Below are 11,079 nucleotides of genomic sequence, written 5' to 3' on the forward strand. Positions count from 1 at the left end.
AACTGCCTTCTAGAAGGAAAGATTGAGGGGAGGATAGAAGTGACCAGAAGACGAGGAAGAAGACGTAAGAAGATGTTGGATGACCTTGGGGACAGAAGAGGATATTTTCATTTGAAGGAGAAAGCTCTAGATCGCATCAAGTGGCGGAACTGTTTTGGAAGAGACTGTGGACCTGTCGCTTGACAGATTACTGATGAATGAATGAATGTGACACGCTGTAGGGGATTTGACAACAAGCTGCCATCATGTGACAGCAGCAATGGGGATGTGTCAAAGCGAAACAGGCTTTTTAAATTGCGATAGGTGCGGCTTGGAAGAAAAACATGTATGGTTTCACTGTAACACAACGGACATCACGGACTATGGGGCTTCCAGGCGTTAAGGTTCGCCAGTTTACAGCTGTGTCTCCACTACCTGTCACCTGCTCGAGTCACGTAAGTTGATATACTAAATAGGGAACGTACTGAGAGTACACGGCAGACTTGGCTCTCAACACACTGAGCTTCGGCACCCTCTACTCCACCTGGAGTATTTCGCTTCATTTCGTAAATTCTCCCAGGCAAATACTGCTGCGAAATAGGCCACGGCAGTATACATGTATTCGTATCACATAGACGCTAAACGCTTGCAACACTTGTACAGGTACACATACGTCTCTATGTATAGTTACCACGGTGCTTATGTACTCTTATTGATCACATCGATCCGACAGAGGCAGACCGGCTTAATGGTATGCCAAGTTACCGGTCAAGAACAGAGGACAGCGCAAGAAGACATGAAGAAGAAAGTAACATCGACTTAACGCGCAGACTGGCGTAGCGATAAAGCCCTACACTCGCAAGCAGTAGATGCTCGGTTCGAATCTTGGCAGCAACACTGGCTATCATGAGGGCCGTCGTGTTCCTCCTGTCTGTCCAGGCAAATACCAGGACAGCATACCGATTACGTCATGACCGCTTCCTTCAATATCCTTTCCAATTCATCTTACCATTCGGCACTGTACAAAGATACTGGCAGCTCCATAAAAATTATAAAAAGGGATAGCAACTGACTGGCTGCACGATAGGAACGCATTTTCTTCGCGTCTGCGCAGTAAACGCATAACAATTGTCGCGTATTTCGGTGTCGAGAACTGTAGTGAATTACATTAGCTTCATTACCTTCTTACGTCAGACCCCTCAGCTCACATTTCGTATTACCACCAACTCTTCATTTCGTACAAGANCCTGGCACCCTCTACTCCACCTGGGAGTATTTCGCTTCATTTCGTAAATTCTCCCAGGCAAATACTGCTGCGAAATAGGCCACGGCAGTATACATGTATTCGTATCACATAGACGCTAAACGCTTGCAACACTTGTACAGGTACACATACGTCTCTATGTATAGTTACCACGGTGCTTATGTACTCTTATTGATCACATCGATCCGACAGAGGCAGACCGGCTTAATGGTATGCCAAGTTACCGGTCAAGAACAGAGGACAGCGCAAGAAGACATGAAGAAGAAAGTAACATCGACTTAACGCGCAGACTGGCGTAGCGATAACGCCTTACACTCGCAAGCAGTAGGTGCTCGGTTCGAATCTTGGCAGCAACACTGGCTATCATGAGGGCTGTCGTGTTCCTCCTGTCTGTCCAGGCAAATAAGAGGACAGCATACCGATTACGTCATGACCGCTTCCTTCAATATCCTTTCCAATTCATCTTACCATTCGGCACTGTACAAAGATACCGGCAGCTCCATAAAAATTATAAAAAGGGACAGCAACTGACTGGCTGCACGATAGGAACGTATTTTCTTCGCGTCTGCGCAGTAAACGAATAACAATGTCGCGTATTTCGGTGTCGAGAACTGTAGTGAATTACATTAGTTTCATTACCTTCCAACGTCAGGCCCGTCAGCTCACATTTCGTATTACCACCAACTCTTCATTTCGTACAAGACGCAATAGTCTGAGTAACTGACAGAGTCCGGGGTCGGCGCAAACCTAAGTGCCGCCCCAAGGGATGACAAATTGCGCCCCGTCCTCTCAGTAAGGAAAGGATCAGTTTTCCACCACAAGAGCGTGAAATTCACACAAAGTGTCGTTGCTGTTATCATCCTTAAAACAGTTCAACATGCACGTACACTGTCGGGCGACAGTGGTGAACAATGAATTGGAAAGGATCTGGAAGGAAGCAACTGTGCCCTAATTTGAGGTACAGGTACGCCTCAATGCGATTTGCATTCCGAAAGAAAGTCTGAAACCATGAAACCACATAAAACAAACATACTTCTCCCCTCGCATTTCTCCTCCACAAACCCATACAATAATCAACTCAACCCCCCTCCCCCCACCAACCCAATCGCCCTAGACCGGCCTACAAGCGACTCGCGTCAAAGTGTGTCTAAATTAGTTGATTCAATTTTTCTACGTCGCATGTAACGAGTTCGAAGGGGGCTGGAGAAAACCACGAAAACCCTGTCATAATAGTCGATCTGCATGATGAGATCTGAACCCGGAACTTTCCAAATACAAAGCAGCAGTGTTATCCACTAGACCCACAATGATCCGTAAATATTTCCATATAGGTAACACAGTTGGCCCTGCTCACCCAGCACACCACCACTCCACTAGCCTCACGCCATGCCCATAAACTTTATTGGACAATTAAGCATGACTGAACTTCCATAAAGTGGCCTGAAGTGTGTCAGTAACACCATCCCGCCAGAAGTGCCACTTCTGACTGAAAAATGCTTGGGGGAAAACAGTAACTTTTAAATAATGTTAGCATTACGGGAGGGGCCGAGATACCATGGTCAGTATAGCAACTGAATACAGGCTGGACGACCGAGGGGTCAGAGTTCGAGTCCCGGTAGGGTAAAACATTTTCTCTTCTCCACAGCGTTAAGACGGGCTCTACGAACCACCCAGCCTCCTATCCAATGCATACCGGGGGCTCTTTTCCCCGGGGATATAGCGGCAGGAGCGTGAGTTGAACAATCACCTCGAACTAGTGCAAGGTCAAGAAAATGTGGATCTATACGCCTTCCAGGCGTAGTGCTTAATTAGTTAAGCCCAGGGACAACTTTACCTTTAGCATTACCGAAAGCAAAAGGCAGACTCCATGATGTGTGTCATGACTCATGACATATAACTGTACAGGAATATAAATGGTCACATCTGTATGATGGGTGCACCCTCAAGTACTGATTAAAAGATTCTTCTTGATTTCATATTAAATTCGGGTACCTAGATGCTTAGACACTGGCTTCTCATTGTGGGGTCCTTGGCTCCATCTTAGGTTACATTATGTCAATGTGATGGTGACAAAGTGACAATGCTATAGGTTTGTCTTTTGAGTTTTTTTATTGCTAGTGTGGTGGGACTAAGTCCCTTGTACTGCGGCCACTTCTGGCCTATTGTACCAGCCCCAGATGAGAGGTGAGGGTGATTGTGGAGCAACTGGAGGAACGAAGATTGGCAAGGGAAACCGAAGTACTCGGAGAAAACCTGCCCCAGCGCCACTTTGTCCACCAGAAATCCCACTTGACCAGACCCAGGATCGAACACGGGCCGCCGCAGTGGGAAGCCAGCGACTAACCGCTTGAGCTATGGCGCGGCCCTGCCTCTTGAGTTACTTTGCTTCTCCTCTGCTAAACAGCACTTCATCTCTGCTCTATAGTCCTCTACCACCCTCCCCTGAGCAGGCAGCACATTGTCACATCCTTGGGCATTATGTTAGGGGATTCATCTCTGACCCAACACTTGGCAGATTACAGAGTGAAGGAGTTAGGTTGTCATTATAAATAGTAGGCCCAGAAGTTGGAAACAACAGGAGTTTACATTATGAATAAGATGGCCAGAAGCTCGTCCTTCTAATGATAAGGACTTAAACACCATTTACAGTAAACCCTCGACAATCTGCCTACAGTTGATCTAGATTGAAATATGAAAAATGCTACTGACAGTTGAGTACATACTTTAAAAGATATGTGGCATTTAGGAAGGCAGACAAGTCACTTGTCTGTTCAGACAAAACCTGACAGTTTCTTCAGACCTGCATTCATACGTTCAAAAACAAGTAAAACTTCTGAGTCTTCTATCAATGAATAAATGCACTGTCTTATTATAGTTTTCAAATAAAGGCTCTATAGTGATATTTATATTTATTTACTTATATCATTAAATTTTCCATTTATTTAGGTCCTAAGTTTTTAGCTTTTGATTTCTTAAACTAAATTATTGGATAATTCAGACGAACTCCCCATCAGTTACTCAGGATTAGCGAGGCTTTTCTGTAATTCCACTCATCCCCTTATCCTGCTGTCATGGAACTAATTCTCTACCCGAGATTTCAAGCAACAGGATCTCTGAACTGCATAAAAGACATGGTGCTGCTTTACTGTCAACTAATTTTATAAGTTTATTAGGTAATGCTTGCTACCATTCAGTCCAGAACTTTTTGTCTTCTCGTCTTTTGTCTAAAAACATAAAAATTAGAATATGCAAAATTATAATTTTTCCTGTGGTTCTGTATGGGTGTGAAACTCGGTCTATGACATTAAGGGAGGAACATAGACAGGTGTTTGAGAACAGGGTGTTGAGTATATCTGGACCGAAGAGAGATGAAGTGACAGGAGGTTGGAGAAAGCTGCATAATGAAGAGCTTCAAACTTGTACTCTTCTCTAAGTATAATTAGAATGATCAAGTCAAGGAGAATGATATGGGCGGGGAATGTAGCACGAATGGGGAGGGAAGTAATGTGTATAGGATATTGATGGGAAAGTCAGAAGGAAGGAAACCACAGGGAAGACCAAGACATAGGTGGGTGGACAATATTACAATGGATCTTAGTGAGACAGGATGGGATGGTATAAATAGGATTAATCTGGATCAGGATAGGGACCAGTGGAGGGCTCTTGTGAATGTAGCAATGAAGCTTTTGGTTCCATAAAATGCTGGGAAGTTCTTGAGCAGCTGCACAATTGGCAGCTTCTCAAGAAGGCCTCAGCTCCATTAGTAAATGATTTGATTTATGTACAGTCTTATAAAATAACCTTAAGGAAATTTTACCACCGCATTTGTTGAACAGGTACCCCAGAGGATGACATTTGAACATCAGAACAGGATGTATCATCAGTTCAGTTCAAATGAGTAATAAATAACACTTTATGGTATAATTTGGCTGTACTCTGAAAAGTCTTGGAAGTTACTTCCCATGCTCCAGAAATTTGATATTCTATATGTTCCTCTGAATAAGAAATATGTGGTATTAAATATGTACTGTCCTGAACTAATCTTCCAGTCAATAGAAAATATATATCTTTACCACTGATATAGCTAAATACAAGTATACAGTTCAGAAACTATGACATGCAAAGTGACCAAGCCTGAAACTGGCTGCTTATCCTCAACTCCTTCTAACTTCCAGTAACAACATGAACATCCTTTATTTTTTTCTTAAATTCGCTTAGTGGGGGGGTGGAGTCCAACTGGGTACACTTGACATGGCAGCCACTAATTGGCCTATTGTAGCCTGACCCAGGTGATTATGATGATGGAGAATTTGGTAGAATGAAGAGTGGCAGGGGAGACCGAAGTACTCGGAGAAAACCCGCCCCAGCGCCACTTTGTCCACCACAAATCCCACTTGACCAGAGCTGGGATCGAACCCGGGCCGCCGCCGTGGGAACTCAGCGACTAACTGCTTGAGCTATGGCGCGGGTGAACCTGCTTCTAGACAGCATCCAGTGGCAGGCTGCTTGAACATGGCAATGAACACTTCTGGTTCCACAAAACACTGTAAATTCCTTGACTGACTAAACAACTGTAAGCTTCTCAAGAAGGACTCTGCTCCACACATTCAGTTTCCAACATTTGGCTATGGCTGAATCATTATTTACACAAACGTTAAGGCATAATTCTTGGATGAGGTTCCTCTAATCAAACTGCAATCCTTGTTCTCACAGTTAAATGGTGGACAAACAGTATGATTAATCACTGTGTTAACAAATTTCAACAGACTAGTTAAAATCTGTTTCATTCACAAGAGGGGGTGGTCTTAATGCTGTTCGCCATTTTAGAATGCTACCTAATTCCTGTTCCTGTAAGTAAACTGTTAATACATTATTAATTACCTATTGAATTACTGGTACACAATTATTTTGACTAAAGGTTCTTGGTTAAGGTGACTGTCAACTCATAACACAAAATTACAAAAATTTTGGAGTTATCTCACATTTGCTGCACACCAAGTGACTTATCTCCCAAAAGAGAACAAACCTTCTTGTACCTGGAAAAAATATGAATAAACAACATCTATTCTTCACATCTTGTTTCTCTTACATCCATCAACTGAACCACCAACAGGAGCTTACAATATTCATACATTTCAGCTTATTATATTAACATAACAATCATTACCATGATCATTCATATACATACGTACATAAACTGTAAACACTATGTTAGCTTTTAATATACATAACCATCATATATGAAGATTACCGTTGTCTGGGGTGTAACAGTATATAATTTGATACACATAACCTCATCACCTCAACTGCACAGATTACAAATTCTTTATTATTCAATGTGGTATGCGGTAGCGTATTTGGTTGAGGCACTATGCTACACTATGGAAGGTCACGGGTTCGAGTCCCAATGAGGTGGATTTTTTCAATTGACCTAATCCTTCCAGCCTCACTATGGCCCTGGGTTCGACTCAGCCTCTATCAGAAATGAGTACCATGAATCTTCCTGGGGGTAAAGGGGGCTGGCACATAGGGCTGACAATCTACTGCAATCTGCGGGTCAATTTTCTAGAAGACGTGGGAGCCTCAACTTCTCACAACCCTATGGGCCTTCATAGCCTGTTACAAGGATAACTTTACCATATTATACAATAAAAATGGCAATACTATTAAGTACGGCCAATTGTTAGAAGGAAGGGTGTGGTCAATTTAAGGTAGAATCTTAGCATTTCCCTGCTGGGACAAACATATCCACACACCTCAAAATCTCAAGTTGAGATAACGAGTGCACTGCTACACATTCAAGCAAGACACCCCTGAAAGTGAGCAAAGTGTTACATTGCCACAGTGGAGCCATGACTTAATAATCCCTGACTTCGCATGCATGTGACACAGCAAGCCCCAGTTCAAGCTGGAGAATGTAGCACCGTTGTGACATCTTCACCTCCAACTGCTGAAGCGTGGAAATAGAGCCAGGAACACTGACGCAGTGGACCACAGCTGGCAGCCAATGGTGTGCAGGGGCAGGCAGCACTGATGTCACTGTTGGCCAAACCTGTTTCGAGGCAGCCACATGGGAGCGCAGATAGGTGGGATTATTAAATCATGGACTGTAAGTTAATTTGCTCATTGCATAACATTCATTCAAATACACATATATATATCATCTCCAGTTTCTGGTATAGGGGTTACCAACCTAACTATGGAGGGATATGGCATCTGTCTCCACTAGGGTGATAAAGGAAATGCTACATACAGCTGCACTTTTGCCAGTAAGGCGTTTGGGGTTGTTCAGTGCCCATAAAGCAGTGTTTCTCAACCACTGGGCAATGGCCCTGTACTGGGCCTTGGCATCAATTATACTGGGCCCTTGTCTTATAGAAAAAAGAATTTACCAGGCCTCAGTCTGACAAAGGTTGGGAATCACTGCCACAAAGCATTATATTGCAACAACTGTTCATGCGCTGTGAGCTCTCAAGTTCTCACAGCAGTGATTGTGCTGCGACACTGTTTAGTCTTCAAATTCTGTTGTTCTGTTCTACTCAGATTCATGTGGACATCATGAAGAAGACTTTCCAATAATGCATAAACAGCACATATCCTTTAGTAATTCTCTGAAGCCTCTCTGTACCCACATTTCCTTGTCGAGGTCTTGACCATGAAATAGATTCCAGGATTGGAGGCAGTATTTCTGCTGGAAAACAAATTGGGAAAATATATGTACATACATTCCAAAAATGCAGACAACATTCATAAGTAAAGGCAATTACAATTTAAAGGACACAGAGGACTATAAGAAAACCTACAATACAATGATGGTTCAGTCAGGTACCAGAAGACATTAGGAATAGAAACATGGCTGGCAAGAAAGCATGAAGACAAGATCTGAGGAAAAGAAGCTCGAGACTTTTTATTAACATACATGGAACAGAACTAGGTGATGAAAACTGTTATGACACTTCCTGTGTATGTTACTTTTGAGATTATATTTACCTTTTACAGCCACAGGAGACAATAAAATTTAAATTATTCATTATCCCATTCATGTAGAAGTGAATATGTATTCAGATTTCTGGTTTGCTCTCTTTCCAAAGAATGTCCACAGTTTTTCTGCTTTGTACAGACATTTCTGCTCCCCACTCCTCCTTATCCACTTTGCTGTTTGGCTGGAAAAGCACTAATGAACCATAAAATGATTTCAATACTTTAAAGCACATTCTACTTGTATTATATTAGTGGTTTCTTTAATAGCAGCAACACTGTACTCTGATTATTTTCACTTGCTCTGCAACATCAAAATTGCTACATAATTATGACAAAGGTACGCAGTAACATTACGTATCAATCTCTTACCTTCCTTAAGCAATTCAGAAAGTATTTTTATGATATTTCTGATGAATGTTATACAATATTTCCACTCCACAAGTCATCATAGCACCTGAAATAAAAATCTTATAAATGTGCACATTAGAAGCTAATAAAGATCAGGGAAGCACAAACAGAAAATGCAAAGCAGTATTATTTTTAGAGACATTATGGTATCCACACATGTTGCAGATAATATACTGTATGTGGTACATACAGCATAAATACTTACCTGATGGAGAATTTATGCTCCACATCATCACCATAACAAGATGCATAAGCAGTGCATTGCGGATACACTTCATTTATAGTAATTTATTATAGAAAAATACTGAAATGCAAATTACGCATGTAGAAAAGAAATAAAAGGCAGGTGCTGCTTGCAGTCTGCAACTGTATGTGGGAAACTGTTAATTTTTTGGCTCTAAGAGCAGCTTCTCCAAATTTGCGCTAAAAACCATCTTCAGGTGTGCTATAATATTACACTTACTTACACATGGAGCTGAGCCCTTCTGAAGGAGCTGCCAATTCTGCAGCTGCTCAGGAATTTCTTAGCATTTCATGGAACCCGAAGGTTCATTACCATGTTAACAAGAGCCCTCCATTGGTCCCTATCCTCAGCTAGATCAATCCAATCCATAACATCCCATCCTATCTCTCTAAGATCCATTTTAATATTGTTCACCCACCTATGCCTTGGTCTTCCAGTGGTCTCTTTCCTTCTGGCTTTCCCACCAATATCCTATACGCATTCCTCGTTCTCATTGTGCAGTTTTCTCCAACCTCCTGTCACTTCATCTCTCTTCAGTCCAAATATTCTCCTCAACACCCTGTTCTCAAACACCCTCAGTCTATGTTCCTCCCTTAATATCAGAGACCAAGTTTCACACTCATGCAGAACCACAGGCAAAATTATAGTTTTGAATATTCTAATTTTTATGTTTTTTTGGCATCAGATGAGAAGACGAAAGGTTCTGGACTGAATGGCAGCAAGCATTGCTCAAGTTCAATCTCCTCTTAATTTCCTCCTAAATAAGGTTTCGATCTGTTATCATTGTTACCAAATATCTGAATTGTGCCACATTTTGAAAACTTCTGTTTCCTATCTTTATGTCATGATTTCGCCCTGAATTTTGGTGATGAGACAGCAACATATACTTAGTTTTCTCTGTGTTTACTTCTAGACTAACCTCTTTACTTGCATCAATTAAAGTTTGTGTATTTTTCTTTATGGTATCTACATTATAACCCAGTAGATTCACAGGCCAGTAGGCCAACAGCTGATGTGTCCCCTTTAATTTCAGTCCCACCTTGTTTCCCTGGAACTTCCTAATGGCATATTCCAAAGCAAAGTTGAAAAGGAGTGGCGATAAAGCATCTCCTCCTTTTAGACCATTCTGGATAGGGAATTTATCAGACAAATGTTTACCTACACGAACTTTGCTATATGTTTCGTTTAAATACATTTTAATCAACCTAACTAGTTTCATGGGTATCCCAAACTCTATCAGAATATTGTACAATACTTCCCTCCTAACTGAATCTTAGGCTTTCTTGAAGTCCTTAAATAACTCATGCTTTGTCATTAAATATGCAGACGTCTTGTATACGATTCTGTTCCTTGTAAGAAAACGTATTACATTATTTACGGTCGAAATATAATTATTACAAGGTCTTGCGACCTATATCACTCCACGACATTCAGATCAATAATGCAAAAGTGATATAAGAATCCGTTACATACTAAGCAGACTTATTCAATTCGGTTACTGTCAAGTGTCTACGTAAGAGTTTAGTGTGACAAATATGTGTATTTCGCCAAAGTAAATATAATTATATATTAATATTTTTTGCTTACAAGGCCGCAATGAATAGCTGCTTCTCAACCACTCGAGTTTTCTGCATCTTAAGCACGTTTGCCTTTTAACTATCATATTACACTAAAACTGCAACATATTACTTCCACAAAAGCACTTTACACAGTTATAAACACATCATCTATCAGCAACAACACAGCACATTTAACTTGCTCTTTCTGAAACGTGACCATCCCGCCAACCGCCAACGTTCCCATAATATCTTAATATCGATTAATAACATGTCGATGTCGGACCGTTCGATTATCGATTATTATTCTGGAGATCATATCGGGTCACGTATTGAAATTTAAGTGCAATAGTGGCATAACCACATTTATATTTATTCATTCATTTACTTATTTATTTATTCATTTATAGCTCATTTAACGACATTGTCAGTAGTGGAGTCTACATAGCGTCGAATGATGCTTAGCGTACAAGCAGAAACTTGCTTCTGTATGTTGCATTTGTAAAAATTCTCAAAGTTGAAAATATTCCACTTACAAATACAATTCGTATTTTAATAAAATAAACCATTTGAATATTGAAATTACCCCAAAGTGTCTACAGGATCCAAATATGTTAAAGTCAACCGTCCATACGTCCGTATGACTG

General features: G+C 41.2%; 1 long non-coding RNA gene across 1 annotated transcript; it reads right to left on the bottom strand.

Annotated features, from left to right (window-relative positions):
- Window positions 1–8,347: 8,347 nt before the first annotated feature.
- LOC117283067 lies at window positions 8,348–10,636 on the bottom strand. The gene is made up of 3 exons (XR_004514069.1): window positions 10,464–10,636; window positions 8,594–8,678; window positions 8,348–8,417 (listed from the first exon to the last, which is right to left on the bottom strand). It is a non-coding gene; the product is annotated as an uncharacterized LOC117283067 (long non-coding RNA).
- Window positions 10,637–11,079: the final 443 nt, after the last annotated feature.

This window comes from Cryptotermes secundus, unplaced genomic scaffold (assembly GCF_002891405.2).
Source record: "Cryptotermes secundus unplaced genomic scaffold, Csec_1.0 scaffold26, whole genome shotgun sequence".
Classification (NCBI taxonomy): domain Eukaryota; kingdom Metazoa; phylum Arthropoda; class Insecta; order Blattodea; family Kalotermitidae; genus Cryptotermes; species Cryptotermes secundus.